The sequence below is a fragment of the Astyanax mexicanus genome, chromosome 4 (genome assembly GCF_023375975.1).
Source record: "Astyanax mexicanus isolate ESR-SI-001 chromosome 4, AstMex3_surface, whole genome shotgun sequence".
Taxonomy (NCBI): domain Eukaryota; kingdom Metazoa; phylum Chordata; class Actinopteri; order Characiformes; family Acestrorhamphidae; genus Astyanax; species Astyanax mexicanus.
In genome coordinates, this window is record NC_064411.1 from 9703455 (window position 1) to 9722656 (window position 19202).

Consider the following 19202-nt stretch of genomic DNA (forward strand, 5'->3'; position numbering starts at 1 on the left):
CAGGACTGATTGTGCTCATTAGCTTTCTCTTACGGTTCCTGTAAGACTTTTGTTGTCTTTTCTGCGCATTTTCAATGTTGCTAAGCACCTGAAAAAAAAAAAATTACACTTTACTACATGCCATTGAATTAAAAAAAACTTCTGTGGTCAGACTACATGAATTTGGACCTAACCTTCTCATTTAAAATTTTCATTTCATTTACTCGGGTGTCTAGATCATCTTCTGGGTCAGCAATTTTAAAGTCTTCTCCCATGGGACAGGCGTTCATAACCTCTGGCAAATGAGGGTGCCGATGGAAGAATAAGAAATACGGGGTGTGCCTGGTTGAATACTGGTTAAAAACAAATTAAGTTATCAGAAATAAAACATTATATATCGATTACATTATATATCAACCATAATGAATGTATAATGAATACCCACTTGCTTAGCAGTGTTAATACCATACACAACTGCAGGTAAATGGATGTCCCAATCATTATGGCTTTCATTTACATACTTCCGCAATACACGTTTGACATTTTGATTTGTTCGCTCATCCTATATATATATAAAAAACAACAACAATTAAAACATTTCCTATTTTTTTTTAACATTACACGGAAATGTCAAATAAAATTATGTTGCAAAGATGTTTTCATTCAGCTGTGTGCAAATCATCAAAAAGGAAATACAGTGTGCATAGCAGAATGTCAGAAAAACATGTGTGCTAATTAAGATAAATATCAATGTTAAGAATTCACATTATACTAGACTTTTACCTCATTAACGAACTCTCTCCCTTGGTCAGTAATCATTTTCTTGACCATGCCGAACAAGTAGAGTGTCTTTATGATGGCTGCTGACACTTCAGTTGCAGTCTTATTTTGCAGTGGCTCAGCAACAACCCACTTTGTATATAAATCAGTCATGGTCAACACATACTTGTTTTTTTGACCAGTTTCTCGCAGTGGGCCAATTAAATCCAGGCCAATCACCTCCCATGCAGCCTTCACCTAAACACATATTTTCCATTACCTTTCAAAACATTTATTTTCTCTATTAAACAAAACAGAATTTGGAATACCTTAATAGAATGTAACACTGGTGTCCCCGTCTTCATGGGGTCATTTAGTTGGCAGCGGCGACAACACTTCACCTAAAAAAAAACAAAAATAAGAAGAATTAAGTTGGGACAGTGTCTAAACATGTACAAAAAGTAAAATAAAATGCATATCATAAATACATATTAGAACAAGGGGTGTGCTATATAATTTCGTGCACAATAATATTTGTCGTTACATTACTTTGTTTTTGTTACACTATTTTTATACAAAATCAGAATCTTGGTAACTATCTATGAAAGATTTCTTTTGTTTCTACTGAATAAATAATATGAGGCTGAAGTTGGTTTGATATTCGCAGCTGCCGCTTCACTGAACCACCGTGAACTAAAGGGAGCGTTCACAAACTGTTCCGCATATTATATTTAACACCTCACATATCAACACTGAAGGAGCTATAATGAAGAAAAGCAGTACAGCTGTTTATTAACTATGTAAATATACATTATGTTATAAAATGCAATTTTATATACACGACCTTCCACTTATTTTCTGTTCTAGTGTAATTCATTCGTTTCCTAAGTAGAAAACATCTTAAATAGAGAATTAGCCTCCTACCTTAAGGGAAAACCTGGCATTAGCCTGGCCAGAGCTAACTGTTAACTGTAAAATATTTATTTTAATTACTGAATATTAAATTAATAAATTTAAAATAATTTAAAAAATACAATAATATTTTAAAAGCCGTAGCGCTCAAAAAAAAAAAAATCCAGTGTGATTTTAAGAATTTTTTCATCTTGGGCCAGACCAAATACTGATACTGATAAATGATATGAAATTCTAGTCTCCTATTTTAAGGAAAACCTAGAATTAGCCTGGCCCGAGCTGATTTTATACTGTAAAATGAATTAGCAACATAGCATACACAGCCATAATGCAGCAAAAATTTAATATAAGCTGATGGTCCAGTACGATTTTGAAGGATATTTAATCTTGGGCCATGCCAAATACACATGATATAATGAGTTTTAGTCTTCTACTTTAAGAAGAACCTGAAATACTTTATACTTTAAAACGAACTGGCAACATGGCATACAAGCTATAATGCACAAAAATTAATGAATATAAAGCCAGTGATTCCAGTGCGATTTTGTGAATACTAGAACTCTTCATCTCATGTTTATTTGTTCTGGTCCAAAATGAAAAAGTCCTTCAAAATCATACTGGAATGTCAGCTTAATATTCAATTTTTGGTGCATTATGGCTCGTATGTCATGTTGCTATTTCATTTTACAGTATAAAATCAGCTCGGGCCAGGCAAATTCTAGGTTTTCCTTAACATAGGAGACTTCAATTTCATATCATGTGTATTTGGTCAGGCCCAAGATGAAAAAATTATTTGAAATCACATTGGAACATTAGCTTTTTATTCATTTTTTGTGCAGTATGGCTCACAAAGGTTTTTAAAATATAATTTTATTAAATATTTTTTTCATTATATATTAAATTGTTAATTATATATTCAATAATTAAAATAAATATTATACAGTATACAATTAGCTCTGGCCAGGCTAATGCCAGGTTTTCTCTTAAAGTATGAGGCTAATTCTCTAGTTAAGATATTTTCTACTTAGTAAATGAATGAATTACACTAGAACAGCACGTTAAAGTAAAACTGGAGAAAGTAAGTGATGGAAGGTAGTGTACATACAACCAAACGAATCAGGAGCTGCGAATATCAAACCAACTTCAGCCTTGTATGAATAATACTGTAATATTTATACTAAATAAAACATTTATATGTACTGTGTTGCAGTTTTACGCTCTGGAAATAAATAAGAAATTGTGTTATAACTTCACAACATACCCACTCAGTTACATCTTTCATTAGGGTAGGCCAGAAGTATCCAGCAATCACCCTGTCTCTCGTGCCTCGTACACCGTTGTGGTTGCCGGTACCTTTTTTCCTCCTCAGTACAAACAACTAGTCTCATATACGTTTTATTTGGTCCAGTGTAAAACAATCGGTTGTCTGCCGGAAAAAAAACACGTTTCATATTTAATTACTTATTGATATAATAAAATACTCCGAGCTAAATTAGCTAGCATAGTTAACCTAGCTATACTAACTAGTTCACATAACGGGACACTTCGCTTCCTCAGCTAACGCAAACCTTTCTAAAATATGATATGATTTTAACTTACCTTTTGCTATGAAGTTTTCAGACACATGCCGCATTTCCTTGCGCATTTTTTTGTTGCATGGTGGAGTAAATGTTCCACTTAAAATGTACTCTTTCAGAGCTCTGTAAAAACGTAAGTCCTTCATTTTGAAACCGCGTTTTACAAGCTGTTTGCGACAGTGTGAGCGGAACCACAACTTGGCATTGCCTACCTGATCTGTGCCCCTGCTCAGTTTGCAATGCGCATGCGTGCGCATGCGCGGAACAAATCGGGCAGGGGGTACAGATCGGGTAGTGACAAGCAGTAGAACCAAAACTTTTGCAGCTCAAAAACCAATCCTGCTTTAGAGCGAGGATAGGACCGCCTACCTAACTATCATACAAATGCAGAAATACAGAAATAAATAAATTAATAAATGTGGCAATAAATCAATAAATAAATGTAGAAATGTTGAAATAAATGAATGAATAAATAAATGAAAAAATAAATAAATGCACATATAAATGAATAAATAAAAATAAATATAAAAAATTAGAAATGTATTTATTAATTTATTTATTTACCTATACAATTATTCATGCGTGTATTTATTTTTTATATATTTATTTATTTATTCATTTCTATGTGTATTTATATATGTATTTATTTATTTCAACATTTATTTATTTATTCATTTATTTATTTCAACATTTATTTATTTCTACATTTATATGTGCATTTATTTATTTATTTATTTATTTATACGTATGTCATTTTTGGTCCTCCATACTGTATTAATTAATTATTAACATTAATTATAAGGAAAATGTGTTGATTATAACGATTAAAATAATATAAAGACAATTAAAATAAAGATAATTTAATAATTCATTGATGTCTCCTCCTCAGTAAATTTATATCTTACTCCCTGAGAGCATTACACACCCACCAGTATAGTTTTTCTTATTTATATTTTCTGAGTAGGCTCTAAAAGCAAGTTATACCTTCTCTACACATATTTAATTGTACGCTTGTTTCTATAGATACAACTATCAACTAATAGAATCAAAGTACAGTAATAGTTTAATGTTAAATATGTTTATTGCAGTCATATTTACAAATATAATGCTGTTATGTTTTTTCTTTTGTATGACATGACCATTTTAAATTCAGCATCACATTCTTGAAATAAGTACTTGGAAAATTGGGCACCAGCAGAAGCGAAAGTAGGGGCAGCAACATTAAAACATATTAATTTACTGACAATAATAAAATGTATCTATGATTTTCCTATTTCCTTTTTTTGCCAATATAAAACATGAATAATTTAATTGCTCTGAAAAGCTCCACTATTTTACTTAATGTTGTTAAATTCTCCTGTTGTGTCTAACACGATAACTGTGTGTGTGTAATTTAATTTTAAACTTTTTCAAGTAAAACATTTTTGTCTCTAGTATACTAATATACTGCACACACAAACAACTTCTAGTGTGATTTTACAAATTAGAGAAATGTTGACTAAAGATTATTTGGTAGTAGTGAGTGTGTTTATATAAAAATAACATACACTTTTAACGAAGTAGCAGAGTGTGCAGGAACATATTACTGAACTCTGGAATAAACAATACAAATAAAGATTTTTTTATATTAACTCACAGACACAGCACCATTTTATTTAACTAAAAAGCTAGCTAAAACAAACATTACACAGTGACTTGTAGAGACACACAACCACTAAGTTAACCTAGCTGACTAGCTAGCTAATGTACAACATCTAAACAAAAGTTCTGTGGAAGCATTTAGGTTAGCTAGTAAAGACCAATTCGCTAGCTAACTACCAAATTGGTTAACTAGCAAGCCTAAATGCTTTTTTTACAGTATGTATGTTTGTAAAAGCATTTAAGCTAACGCTAGCAAACTGGCTGGTTTCTATCCTAGCTAGTTAACTGTTTATAGCTTAGCTAACGTAAATACCGAAACAGTACTTCTGTTCTGGCCTTGTACACTAGTTAACAATTTGAATTTCAAGTAAAAACATACTTTTTGGTTGTCTGTTAGTAACTGTTATAGCTACATTAACATTTACATTAACATGAAATGTGTTTAATGCTACATTCTGAGATAATTTAGCTTCAGATAATATCACCTTGATATGCTGCTAAGTTAGCTAGCTTAGCTAACTGAAGAGGCAACACAGATAGGGTTATAAATCATATTTGACGGCCAAAATATTTATTAAGTCAAAATAAATTATATTTCAAAAAAGGTACGTAATACTTAGTTAGGTTTGTTACCTACCTACAAACTTCAAAGGTTTCAGGATAGCTGCAGTTGAGGAAAGTTGTAATGTTTGAGGAATCCGCGCGCCAAGTGCTACGAGAAACCGCACGGGTTGAACTGGGCTGATGCGCAGGGGCACCAAGGTAAATATCATCTAGATTCATTTACACTCTAAACGTGATCACACGTTTGGGGTGTGCGCGACGGTTGGTTTTGGGGTCTAGGGATGCTGATCGTGTGTGTGCGTGTGTGTGCGTGTAGCAGTACTATAACAGGCTCTGTGTGTGTGTGTACTATAACAGGCTCTGTGTGTGGGTGTGTGTGTGTGTACTATAACAGGCTGTGTGTGTGTGTGTGTGTGTGCGTGTAGCAGTACTGTAACAGGCTCTGTGTGTGTGTGTGTGTGTGTACTATAACAGGCTCTGTGTGTGTGTGTGTTTGTGTGTGTGTACTATAACAGGCTGTGTGTGTGGGTGTGTGTGGGTGTACTATAACAGGCTCTGTGTGTGGGTGTGTGTGTGTGTACTATAACAGGCTCTGTGTGTGGGTGTGTGTGTGTGTACTATAACAGGCTCTGTGTGTGTGTGTGTGTGTGTGTGTGTGTGTGTGTGTGTGTGTGTGTACTATAACAGGCTGTGTGTGTGTGTGTGTTTGTGTGCGTGCATGCGTGCGTGCGTGTGTGTGTGTGTGAGGAGCAGCATAACAGCGGGAGTAAGTATTCTTACGGACAGGAGTCATCTATAACTGTAAATAAAAAGAAAATATACAAGTCAGCTTTGGTAGAAAAGTGCTAACAGTAGGGAACAGTCAGTTTTCCACTTTGTTAGTGCAGTGCTGGTACAGGGTCGTCTGCCATATTTGAGCCAGGACACACCTGTGTTCAGATAATCAACAGGTTAGGGGCGACAGTCGTTCACCAGCACCAAAACGACTGCTCAGTGACACTGATGTAGAACAGTCAGAAAGTGACACTGGGCCAGCTGTGGGCCAGAAGTATTTTTCTGCTTGCGACTCTAAACCAGCAGTGCCGACTTAGAAACGACTCCGGGCCAAAGTCGCTGGCTATCTGGGTTAGTTGTGTTTATAACAAATTGTAAAATTTATAATTACTTTTTTTTTTTCTTTTTTACTTTTGGCCAGCTTCTTTGTATTTCCCACTCCACCTTAAACAGTGCTTAAATATGTCAATGTCAGTAAGCCATTGCTGCACGATTTAAGGTGGAGCAGGAAAACGTCTGACGAGCTTTATTATAATTAAGCCCAAACACAACTATTTAAGGTTCTAAGAATAACTAAAGTTGTTTATTTTAATAAAAAAAAAGGTGTGTTACTCGAGCAAAATGAGTTAACAGCGTTTATTTCAGCTAGTTAGCCTGGTTAGCTTAGCTAGTTATACTAGCTAATACTAGCATAACTAACTGGTATCGTTAACTGAAGCTTTTTGTCAATTTTGCCTACAAATTGACAACAATTAACATTAAATACACAAAAAAACAATTGATATTATCCAACATACACGTGATAAATCAACTTTAGCATATACAAGATTAAAAATGAGCAATATATGTAATTAAATGACGCTGATAGCTAGTTAGCTAGTTAACTCACCTGAAGCGCAGATTCAGCAGATGTCAGTTGGTCCTCGCGCTGAGTTTGAATTTCTCCCGCTCCTGTGCCGCTCCGCCGATGCGGCCCGGATCCGCAAAACGACACTGAACTGACACTGAACTCACATCTGGTATCTGACTCCGTGCCGAAGTCATATGGAAGGCGTGAAATGAGACGGACTGTTATGCGGATTTACCGTCAGTAAAACGGATCTGAACGTGAGTCACAATCATAACCCGAACCCGGAGTGAAGCCGGTGTTCTGTCGAATTCTGCTACCTTGTCGAACCGTGCTGCCCCAATGTATATTTAACTGTAAAAATACAAAAAAGCACTATTTTAGGGCATGTACCCAGTGATATTCCAGTAGATGTACGGTATTAGATTTGGATTGCATAATTCATTGTACCATGGCAAAGTTATAGTAAATATAGCTCATTACAAACTGCTTTTGTATTTATTTATGATAATAAGTGTAATTTTTAGTTTCCATTTACACTTTTGTGCAATGACAGTGCGTCCAGGTCGTTTAATGCATATAAACCCCCCTAAACCCGAGTAATTATACATAAAACTCGAGAAATAATTAAATTGTGTAGGTCGGCGCATGCGCAGTACCTTTGGGAAGCATGTATCGATGGGTAGGAAAATTCGACAGAACACCGGACCAGATCCACTAAACAGACCTGACTGTAGCGCGGATCTGCCGGAGGTAAAACGGATCCGGATCGGAGTAGTCTGCTTATCAGGGTAGCGTTGGCTAGCTATGGTAAGATAGCTAGAAAAGTAGCTAACGCTAGCTATGTTCTCTTTTAATTGTCAGTTTATCTAGACTTTCGGTAACGGTACCTCTCGCTGCTCTGCTGGGTGAGCGCGTTGTTCTCGTTCCGTGCGGCTCACAGCTGCTGCTCTCATAGTAACGTTACCCTCAGTCAGACGGTCTGTACATCCCAGCTGATCAGAGGAAAAATAAAAAACGGAGGAAAAAAGCCTTATTATTATTATATTATAATAATAATAATTCCAAGTACTAATGTTTCTCGGAGAGAGTTTGGCTTCTTATGGATTATAATCTGCCTTGTAAAATCTAAAAAATGGAAACAAAAAGCACGATGACTGTGGATTACCTACTGGTATCAAATGGAAGAGGTTTTTAAAATGTATTTGTTAAACTAAAGACTTAAAATTAGGGACTTTATTAAACTTGTATTACTGTGTACTTTTACAGTACTTGGGAAAATGTGAATATACTGCTGCGAATTGTAAATATTTAACTAAACCAGTAAAATAATTACACAGAATATATTTGAAATATATTATATACATATCAGATGACAATGTTTGGCAATCACACTAATATTGTATTCAAAGAAGGAGCCTTACTTTTGATACAGAAAGTAAGAGCAGTTATAATTTATAATAAGTAAACAATAAAATGTGGTGTGTAAGTTATTGTACATTTTTATATCAATAATTCAGACTTTAGTTCAGTTAAAAACCCTATTAGACTATTAGACAACCATATGTGACCCTCATAATCCAAATTCATGTAAACAAATAAAACATTACAAAACAGGTAAACAGATTTGTATTCTCACTCATTCATAAATCACTGCAGTGTCTGTGTTCCACCAGCAGATGGCCTCCAAGCTCCACCAAAAAACATCTCCTCTAGAAATCTGATCAGGAGCAGATAATGGAAGCTGCTGAATAAAATCATCTCAACGCAAACAAACAAAAAAGTTAATGTAAGAATTTACTGTATCTGGACCTGTAATATATTCATGCACTTGTTTGAACACACCACACAAAGCTGACAAAACAACAAGTCACAAGATTATTACACAAAAAATAAGTATTACATAGAAAACTATTACATTAAAAATCCACACAAATTATATATAATATTGTATTATATACAAATATTTATTATTAATAAAGTAAATCAAACAATTGCGTTAAGAAAATTTAAAACACCTTACCTCCTGCCTTAGACAAACACTATATACACTATAAACACTTTATTCTTCCAAAAAAAATCCCGTCATAAAACATTATTTTAGTATCTGTAACAATGTTGTAAATCAGTGCGTAAGAAACTGTGTTGAGTGCGCACCGCATTTTATCTTGTACACTACTTAGGGAGCCTAATGAAGAAACACCATGTCTCCTATAGGCATAAAATACACATTATTACACACTTTATCAGCCACCAATATCAGGGTAAGAGCTGTTATTATTATATTATTATATTATTATTAATAAAATAAAAGCTTATGTGAATATATTTTCCAGTTAATATAGAGTATTTTAAGCTGAATGTAAAATAGGGGACCCTTCTAATTCAGCAGGTCTCCACAGTCCGGCTGAACTGCCTCTTCAGAGGTTCCGCAGTAAAACTGAACTGAACGCTGCGGTTTAGAGCACTATACAGTACAATAGCACTGTAACTGTGTTATAGAGCGGATAACAAGTAAATAAAAGCGCTCCGGAGAGTCTAAACACAACTTCTCTCCTCACTTTCTCTCTCCTTCTCCTCCAACACACACCCACAGACACTCACACTCTCCCTCTTAGTCCCGCCCCTACTCGGCGCGGATTGGATCGAGCTTTTCACTCGTATGATTGGCGGAGCTGAACAGGAAACCAGCAGGAAAAATCCGCGAAACAGAAAAGGCACATGGGAAATGGAGTTCGTTTGCACTTACAATGAAAAACAAAGAAAATAATACAAATACAAAAACACAGGATATTTTTAAGGGTCCTACACAAGTATCTAATGTTATCTAGCTAGCAAATGTTCCCAGTGCTTTTTTAAACCAAGTATCTAATGTTATTTAATTAGCCAATGTTACCAGTGCTTTTTTTAAACCAAGTAACTAATGTTATCTAGCTAGCCTATGTTCCCAGTGCTTTTTAACCAGTATCTAATGTTATCTAGCTAGTGAAGAGTAACCGTTTATTTCAATTATGATTACTTAATTTTAGCATCTATAATTACATAATCATTGTGTGAAACCTTGTATTTTATATGCATTTATATAGAAGATTAACCAATACTCACATTGTATTTTATACGCATTTATATTACTCACATTGTATTTTATACACATTTATATAGAAGATTAAACAGTAATCACAATATATATTCTTTACACATATAGTTAAACATTGCTTGATAAGGCATGTAACTAACACAGACTCTATTATATGGCAAATTAACCCAAATGATACATAAGGCATTTACTAACACATAGGATCTACTGTATGGCGTACTAACCACGTGTTACTGACATATTAGCATATAACATATGAAATCTATTGTGTGACTTGTTTAGCTCACGCTTAAGGCATCTCGGTCGCTGCATGACCCTAACTAACGGCCATCAATCATCGACTGGTACACTCTGTACGAACTGAATTGATACAAAGGAGACTTCGGGATGAACAGGGCGGCCTTTCTCTCTGTGCGTGTAAAGTCCTTCACCTACCAAAGCGGGAGGAGGACGCGCGCACATGGGGAGGGCGGCACTGTCCAATTCCTGAAACAATGCCACTGTCTGACTGCACACAGTCAATTCCTGAAACAATGCCACACTGTCTGACTGCACACAGTCAAGGCCAAACACCGTTGGTCCGGTCAGACACGTGAAACGGACTACTAACACGTAAAATTACGCATACTAACATGAGATGATTTTAGCAACGCCTCATCAGCAGGTTTCACGTCATTTGGGGTATAAACATGGAGTCAGATCAGAGGGGGTCAGAACTTTTACTATTTGATGGCTGCTAACTGTCTTGTATGTATTGGTTCTCCTGAATTCAGTATTTTGTAATAAATACTTGATTTGCTTTCAACTCCACTCCACCTGTCTACGACTCTCTCCATCAAAACGAACATGCAGGGGAGTTGTACCCCGGATGGTGGATGGGGGTAACCCATCTTCCATTTTCTTTTTACAACACTAGCAAATTTTCCCAGTGCTTTTTTTAACCCAAGTATCAAATGCTATCTAGCTAGCTAATGTTCCCAGTGCTTTTTTAACCCAGGTCCCTCGTCTGGAAAAAAGTAATATTATCTAATTTCTAGAACATAAAAAAAAGGAAAGAGTCGGGTCAGAGTTCACTCACTCTCCAGCATATACAACATAGATATCGAGATGATGAAACTGTGGGTAACATTAGCTTCTCTAAAACTGCAGCAGGTCTTGGAACTGCTGCTCTGAATCTGCTGCTGTAGAGCTTCTGCTGCTCTCTGGCTCTGCAGATGAAGTTGGGATTTAACCCGATGCTGTGATACGCCACCGTGTCCGCTATATTGATTTAGTAAACAAATCAGTTAAGCCATTGATGTGGAGCTGCAGATTTTCTTGGTAAAACACAATTAAATTTACATTTCTCACCAAATTTTCTTTTGTGTTTTTTATATTTAAAGGATTTTGTTTTACATATACAAAACAACACATATTGATCTCAGGAGTGCATATCACTGTTAGTCTGAAGCTAATATGGTGGAAAATTATTAACTGTGTTGTAAAAAAAATGAGGAATCTTTTATAAAGTGGTCTAAAGGAAAAGGTTTTTAGACATCGTTGGTCAAGTGATCAATGTAGCAGGAATTTGAAAAAATAAAACAGCAGCTAGATCTTACAATGCCATTTTATTGCATATAAGTACAAGTGTATGTTGGTAAGTTAACCGAACACCCTTCACTAATACATGTTTCAGTCAAATTTAAATCAGATAAAGATTTAAAAGGTAAAAAATTAAAATTGTATGAATTAATATTACTTAGAAGTAGTGCTGGTCAATATGGGAAAAAAATATATCACAATAACGATATATATCATGATATACCACATTAATATAAATCAATTATAAATAAATTAACAAACACAAAAATGAGGGTATTCAATCTGTCATTTCAGTTCGTTTTAGTTTTTCTTTTATTTACCGTTTTAATTAGTTTCAGTTAAGGAGAAGTTTCCTTAACAATAAGACTTGGTTACCTAGCTATATGGTGATCAGTGGCGGACTTAGCAATTTGGGGGCTCAAGGCGAATTTAGCTAGGGGGCCATCAACGTTAATATGCGAGAAATAAGTTTCAGATATAACACCATTGTTTGTCAAAATGGAAAATATTTATTTAAAAAAATAGTAAAAAAAGAAAATTGAAGCTTTCAATGCTAATTGTACTTTTTATATGTGCAATCAATAAACATATCTTTAAATAAAATATACACCCCAATGCCAAAAAAAAGGTAAAGCAGTGTGACTGAGAGCATTTGTGTGAGTGAGTCAATCAGTAATTATTATCTAGAATTGTAACTGAACTTAATGATAAAGAATAATTATCAATCACATCAACATGTAGAGTGAAAATATGAGAGAGAGAGAGAGAGAGAGAGAGAGGAGGCAGAGTTTGTGTAAGTGCATGTGTGACAGAAAGAGAGAGAATGAGTGTGTGAGAGAGACATCTGAGTGAGTGATGAAGAGTGTCCCTGTGTGAGTGTGTGAATAAGAGAGAGAGAGAGATAATGCATGTGTATGAGAGGGAACATATGTGGGGGCGAAAGAGAGAGAAAAAGGGTATGTGACTGAATGAGGAGAGTTTGGGGGGAGTGAGTGTGTGTGTGTGTGTGTGTGTGTGTGTTTGTGTGTGTGAGAGAGTGTACGGCATAGGGTTGGGCGATGTCTCCTTAACTGGCAGATGACGATGCTTACATTGAAACATCGCGATGGATGATATCGGTGGCGGGGGTGTTTGATCAATAAAATACTAAAAATATTTAAAATGAATGGGCGGCACGGTGGCGCAGTGGGTAGCACTTCCGCCTCACAGCAAGACGGCCTGGGTTTGATTCCCGGCTGGGGCAACCCGGGTCTTTCTGTGTGGAGTTTGCACGTTCTCCCTGTGTCTGCGTGGGTTTCCTCCGGGTTCTCCGGTTTCCTCCCACAGTCCAAAGATGGCACGTTCAGACTAATTGGAACTTGATTGAAATTGTCCCTCAGGTGTGAGTGTGTGAGTGAATGTGTCTTTTTGTCTGTCTGTGTCTGTCTGCCCTGTGATGGATTGGCGGCCTGTCCTGGGTGTATCCTGCCTTCTGCCCGATGCCTGCTGGGATAGGCTCCAGTTTTTTTTTTATCGCAATGCCGCGCGCGCTTTCCTTTACTGAAGCTAAACTGTTTGATTATATTATGTCATATCAATACCATTTTAACGTTTTTCGTTTCTATGTTTTGAAATTCGTTAGATTATATTTTTGTCAACATTTTGGTTTTATTTTCGTTTATTATTTTTATAATAATAATAGAATTTACATGATTTAAAGTAAGTCAATACTTACTTTTACTGGTAACTAGTTACTTTTATAGTGGGGTAACTTCGTTAGTAACTAGTAATTATTCAAAGTAAGGTGCCCAACGCACCCGACGCACAACGAGCAGGCTTATTCTATTAGCGTGAATAACATGAAATGTTTAAAATTAATACAGACATGTAGAAAAAAAACGAAGACAAGCTGTAACCTAGAAATAAATAATAATATCTTAATAATAATAGAATAATAATAAATAATATAATAATATGCCAATTAGGCATATTTATAGCAGTAGGGTATTTTAATTTTATCCCTGATTCTAATTCATTTAAGTTATATAACTGATTTGATCTTTTTCTGTACAATCCCTGCTAAAGTTTTAGGTGAAGAAGACCTAAAGAAGGTCAGTGCATGTTTCTGGAAAAATGAAAAAAGTGGGCGTGGCATCGCAATGGTCCATCGCGATGTTGGGTCATAAATGACACAACCCTAGTATGGCACCTCCTCGTCCTCCTCCTCCACCAAAACATTTGGTCCAGTGGTGCTGACACACTAAAAAAGCTTTTGGAAGAGCATCTGTTTTAAGTTTAGCCACTTGGGTGGTGGCGCTTCATGGCTTCGCTCACAACCCACTTGTACACTTAATTTCACTTTAATTCCATCTTTCACAAGCAGCGCGTTCGCGGTTCACCTGCATGGCCACATGGCATGGATGGAATATTCCATTTTAACGAGAAAGAGAGGGGGTGTGGACGGAATCTGTATTTCTTTGTAATTTATTGTGTTATCTTTGTTTCCATTTTAAACATACAAGAATCACCATTTATGAACACACTATCCGTGAATTACTGTCCAAAGTTTGCAGCTAGTCAAAGGGCCCCTACAGTGGGCGGCAGTGGGAAGGGCCCTACGGCAGTTGCCTAGCAATGCCTCTATGCAAAGACCGCCTCTGCAAACAACACATATACAGAGAAGACGTAAAAGACTTCCTAAAATCAAACTTGGGTAAAGGGAGGAACTAGAAGAGTTTGTGATACAGGGAGGAAAAAATGAGGGAAAAAAAGAAGCGAGCCAGAGCTCAGGGTAAAAACTGGCATAGATTTATTTTCATGTAAAACTAAGATCCAAAACTGAGTGACTGCAGACAGGTGTTTCAATTTCATTGTCCAACCCCGGTATGTCCCAAAACTGTCTATAAACTGGGTATAGGATATATATGATATCTCAATAAATTTCATAAAACATATTTTCTTTTTGTTTTGTTTTTTTCAGCTCAGAAAGTCATTTTGTAACGTTTGTAATAATACTTTTCATTAATTTAAGTAATGTCTTTTTGTCCACAGATCTTTCAGACACATCCCATGTAAAAATGTCCCCAGAACTCATCAAGCTAGTCATACGGTTAGCTTATTAGAATAGGCAGCTGTGACTTAATTTAACTCACAATAGAAAAAAGGGCAATTCTGTTTATACTCTTTTTCCTAAAGTTCATAATAATACTTGTAAAGGGTTAAGCATTTAGTGGGTGTTAACATATGAACAGCTCAGGCATGAGGGATTGTGGTAGCTGCCTACCGTTTCATACACAGCCAGTCTATCTCTGCTCTCTCCTACTGGTATGCAGATTAGCTAAGTGTCAAACGGTCAGGTTGTTACCGTCATTTAATGGTCCATATTATGTCAATTTACATTTGAGATTTGTAGGTATAAACATACACATATTCACACACATATTTTTTCAGTTTATTTTTTCACCTGCATATCCGATTAGCCTAAATTTTACCCTGTATATTTAATTCCCAGCGCCAGAGAGCTTTATTTTCGTGATAAATATTTCTTAAAACTGCATTGACACTAATGTGGTGACGTGTTCGTGTGTGTTGTGTTGGTACATGTAGATCAGGTGCAGCAGTGCTGCTGGGGTTTTTAAACACAGGGTTCAAACACCTTTTACAAGGTAAAATTCAAGCACTTTTCAAGCACTTTCAAGGCCCACTTTCAAGATTTTTTCAGCATATTTCAGTAAAGTGGAAAATGATATCTCAAAACTGTGATTCAGCGATAATCAATATATTGCAAAACTATTCTCCACACTTCACAGCGACTGAAAATACTTATAAGTAAGTAAATAGCAGGAGTTATGGATTTATTGGTGTCAGTTTCACACAGTTTAAATACCATGTTCTCAACATATTGAGTATCTCAAAATAATGAGATAGCATCCAATAAATTTCGTTCCCACTTGAAAGATTATTGATCTACTGTTCGAATTATGATGTATTTGGCATGATACGTCATAAAGAAGAAAAGGAGATCCAGTCCAAAATTGTAGTTCCGTCAGATTTTATTCAAAGAATCTTCTGAGCAAAACAGTTTTTTTGGATACATCAAAAATTGAGTAAAAAGATTATTGAAAATTGAATTTAAATAAAAAGGTGAAAATAAGAGGGAAACCCCAAAGGTGAGAAAAGTTGGGGTTTCCAGAGTTCTCGGCTGTGTGAACAGGACCTGTGGCTCTGTAGTCCCTCTCGGGAGAAGCTCTCCCGCCCAACTCTACTCTTCTTCCTAGACAGAGTCTAATAAAAACAGGCATTCGCCTGGCCTCAGTCTAATAGTGTGTGAGGAGGCTCCTCACACCCCCCGGATCCTGATACTGATAAGCAGTTATTCATCCTATACGTCAGCCGAGAACTCGGTCACCCCAACCTTATCAGACTATAGATTACATGTACAGAAACTCATGGTTCTGCTGGAAAAAATCAATCATGCTAAGTTGCAAGAAAAACAGCCTTGCTTTGAGCACAAGGACACAATATACATACATTCTAAGTCACAATGTGAATCATCATGAATCGTGCTAAATGCTTGAATAACATACTGATTAAGTGAAATGCTGATTTAGTTACACACAGATTAACCCTTTAATCAATGAACAATGAACATAGTAAGGCAAAACTCCTCCGTATTCTTACACACTTGTTAATTCTTCACAAAAAACAAACAAAAAAATCATATATTTATGTTTGAAGCCCAAAATGTGGCAAAAGTTTGAAAAGTTCAAGGGGGGGCCGAATACTTTTGCAAGGCACTGTATATAGTGGTTGCTTGAATGTATGTTTGGCTGTGTACAAAAGCTTTTGGCTAAATGCTTAAGTTGAAAGAATAGATAAGATTGCAGATCTTGCAATATAAAAGCCTTTTATTGAATCACATAGATATGAATATGAGTAAATACATAAGGTGATGTAAAACAACGATAATAGCTGGTACTGGATAAAACAATCAATAAAGTAAATGGATTAGATATTTTTAGTACCTTTAGAGATATAAAAAAACCCTTTAGCAAAATGATACCAAATAAGGAAAAGATAACAGAGTATATAACTTTAGCAACACAACACAACCAAATATCCCTGTAGATTAACTTGCAGATTTTTAATCAGACTGACTGAACCATAGACCAATGAGAAAACCAGTAGAGCAGGGGTGTCAAACTCATTTTGGCCGAGGGCCACATTGGCATATTGGCTGTCCACTGAGGGCCAGATGTAACTTATAAATGTAATAAAATGTAACCAAATGTAATATAAAATGAATGTAATTACTCCTTAATGTTAAATAACTCTCAATATACTATTTATTCAATCAAATATTACAGTTGCATGGAAAAAATGTTTGCTTGTTGCTCTATTAACATAAATCCTTTTAATTTGTCATGTTATGAAATCCAAAAACTCCATCAATCAAGAACCAAACTATTCAAGTGAATAGGAATGACATAAAATACAAGTTACATTAACTTTGATCAAAACGTTTGATACTGAAATAAGGCTTAATAAATATAAAATTAAAAATTGTGAGCTGTTAAGAACATGTGATAGATTTAGCATTTCCTCAGATTTAGCAGTTCCTCATACAACCACTAGTCGGAGCTGCAGCAGCAGCACAAGCCCGCAGTCTTTACTGAGTCAGAGCTACAGCCCAGCCACGGGCTACAGGGCTCATCTGAGCCAGTCTGGAGCGTTTTTACAGTTTTTAAAATTCTTCTGTGTAGAAAATAAAGATTTTTAACCCCACTAACCGGATAATACAGCTCTCTACAGTTCATCTTTCAGCCCAAGCAGCTAATAGCAGCAGTTTAGAGCAGCCGTCACTGAGTCACTGCTCGGATTACATTATAAACAGGTCAGTTAGCGCGCTGCTAACCTCAGGATGTTTATAACTACGGAGTTTAGTGAACACACCACGGCTGCAAGGTTAGACTGTTGAAGGCTATTGAAGACTATTAAAGGCTATTGGAGGTTATTGAAAGGGTTATTGGGGACAGAAATCAGTACAGGCTGGTTAGATAAGTGATTCACGTGCTCCTCCTTTGCTGAGGTGAAACTGTGACTAGCGCTGTCACAGTGATGTTTATTAACATCATTAAAACAGATTTTGTCAGCTATTGCCTTATAAATATTTACACAGAACTTATATCTCTCCTAACAAGCGTTTATTTTGGTCAGTAACACTCTTCGTAACACAAAAGGCATACCGGTCTTTCGCCTTGAAGCACAGCCGTCCGTCTGCATCAGCTTCTCTTTTTCTGGACATTATGGGATAAACGTTTGTATGTCTCAATTCCACCCGCGAAGTTACACCTTCCCTCCGGCAGGGTTTCCACATCAATGACTACACTGCTGTGTAGTGGCAGTAAGCCGTAACTTCACGGGTAATACAATCGACAAGCATTGTGGGAAATGTAGTTTTTGGTCAAAGAACGCTTCTGACCTATTTATTATAGACACTAAGATCTTACAAGCTCTCGCTTGGATGTGGCCACATTTGGCCCGCGGGCCTTGTGTTTGACACATGTGCAGTAGAGGGAATCAAGGATCCTGCAGTCTTACTGCTGCATAGCCTGCTGAGTGTTGCTTTCAGTATGGAAACTACAGCTAGACCGTTTTTTTTTTTTTTTTTTAACTCTGAAAAGGATTTTGTTGGCTTTTTGTTGCAAGCTAAGAATATTCTCTACTCCTAAGAATACTCTACTCCTTTAAACTACGACATCTAAATTTTAAAAGACTAAGTAATGCTAATCTAACATCTGGAGCAAACACTGGCAGTGCCCTCGCTCCAACTACAAACTACAAACGTGGAGTGGAGGAAAAAATAAAGAAAGTTTTTATTTGTAAACAATTGAGAATGTGTTAAGGCTGTAAATGACATAAGTTGACCAAATGATCATTTCCTACTTATGGCAAAGCATATTCAATTTTTAAACCTAAAAATGTCCCAGAATGATAAAATCCTCACTTTTGTTTATTATTAGTTCTAAAGCTAATGCTGAGATTTAATATACGATTTTACTCTGAGCTAGCATCATCGCTTTACTATTTATTCAGCATATCACTGAAAAAATTGTAAAAATGTATGTTCCTAGTTTATGCTGTTAGTGGTACCATTTATGATTCTGTGTGTAAAAACTTCTTAAAACACAACAGTAAGTGTTGAAGAGCTCTGCAGGCATTAACTAATGTAGGTATACAAACAAACATAAAAACACAGCATGAAATTCAGTAAACATCATCTCTGGATAAGATTCATTTTTCTGAACCTGTAAAAAGCCAAGTTCTTGTGACAGAGTGAAGATTTTGTGCATGATGAGGTGTTTTTGGCTGTCTGAAAGATTTAAGATTTGCATTTTTTATGGCAGAGGAACAGATTTGGGATACTTTTCTATCTCTTGTGAATGCACTGATGTAATATAAGTTCACTCTGTAAAGTAAAACTCTTCCCACA

General features: G+C 35.9%; 3 protein-coding genes across 7 annotated transcripts in view; 2 read left to right on the top strand and 1 right to left on the bottom strand.

Annotated features, from left to right (window-relative positions):
* Positions 1–19202, bottom strand: part of LOC111188756 (zinc finger protein 665-like) — a 427711-nt gene that overhangs the window by 304115 nt on the left and 104394 nt on the right. The window lies entirely within an intron of this gene.
* Positions 1–19202, top strand: part of LOC111190406 (zinc finger protein 484-like) — a 263398-nt gene that overhangs the window by 153892 nt on the left and 90304 nt on the right. The window lies entirely within an intron of this gene.
* The window catches only part of LOC125801409 (zinc finger protein 239-like), a 285147-nt gene that overhangs the window by 77372 nt on the left and 188573 nt on the right, over positions 1–19202 (top strand). The gene's annotated exons all lie outside the window — the stretch shown is intronic.